This window comes from Caloenas nicobarica, chromosome 30 (genome assembly GCF_036013445.1).
Source record: "Caloenas nicobarica isolate bCalNic1 chromosome 30, bCalNic1.hap1, whole genome shotgun sequence".
In the NCBI taxonomy this organism is placed as follows: Eukaryota; Metazoa; Chordata; class Aves; order Columbiformes; family Columbidae; genus Caloenas; species Caloenas nicobarica.
In genome coordinates, this window is record NC_088274.1 from 3,467,295 (window position 1) to 3,468,514 (window position 1,220).

Sequence of the window (1,220 nt, forward strand, 5' to 3'; positions counted from 1 at the left end):
TCCCTGCTCACCCTTCCCTCCCTTTCCAGAACAGGTGGTCTCAGCAGTCTCCTGTTCATATTGATCTGGAGCGTCTCCTGATAAAGATTGAAGATGTCAGAAAAGTGGGTGCCTGAATCACCGCGTGAGTGAGGAGACAGGCCAGGACAGCTCAAGAGGAGTCACACTCCTCTGGACCAAGAGGTGGGTGTTCCTGGGAATCTCAGGTGCCATAGCACAGCGATACTTGTGTTCAGGGAGCTGGTGAAATGACCCATTTCCTTTTCTGTCATGGTGTCTGAGTTTGCTCAAGTAACCCCTGACTTGAGCCCCATCCACTCCTGGGTGTTCTCCAGACTCCTGCCTTCAGGAACAAAGTCCCAGGAGACCTTGCTGGTGAAGATGGAGGCAAAGAAACTGTGAAGTACCTCAGTCCTGTCTGCTTCTACTCTTACAAAGTCCAGCAGCAGGTCCATGTTACCCTGGACGGTTATTTTACTGTAAGGAAGCAGTGTCAGCTCATCTGGCTGCCCTCAGCCTCCCCTGCAGGTTTCAAGTCCAGGGCAGCTGTGGCATCATCGCCACATCAATGGAAAACGTTTCTAAATTCCTCCTTTACAGCTCGACATGCTCCCACCTCCTGTGTGTTGCCTTTTTCCCCTGGAGCTCCATCAGTTCAGACGAGCAGCCTCACAAGATAAATGCCACTTCTCATGGGTACTCAGAGAGATCATTCCCGTTCTTAGAGCAGGCTGTCCTGTAAGGCCTGTCAGATTTCCTGAGCTCCTTCAGCCTTCAGATCTGCTTCCCTGGCACCACCTCTATCAGCCCCCCCAGTCATGTCAAAGTCTTCTCCTCTGGAGCCCACCAGCCTGTGCTCTGCTGCTGGCCTTCCTCCCTCCCCTCTGGTGCCTGGGACCCCACTGTTTCTGGTCACACCAGCCAAGGTGGACACTGATGTTCACATCCTCGACCAGCTCTGCCTTGTTTGCCAGTTCCAGATCCAGGTGAGCATCACCCTTGTTGACGCACCAGGCAGACATGTTAAGAACTTGGCCCAAGATCCTCTGTACTGTTGGCACCTGCTGCTTTGCCTGGCCAGTGAATACCAGGGCAATTACAGTTCCCCGTAGGAACCTGCTCATTGACTGGAGACTTCCTCTGGTTGCTGATAGAACATCTTTTCCATTTCTTCTTCATGGTCAAGGAGTTTGTAAAATCCAACACGTTGTCACCCTGTA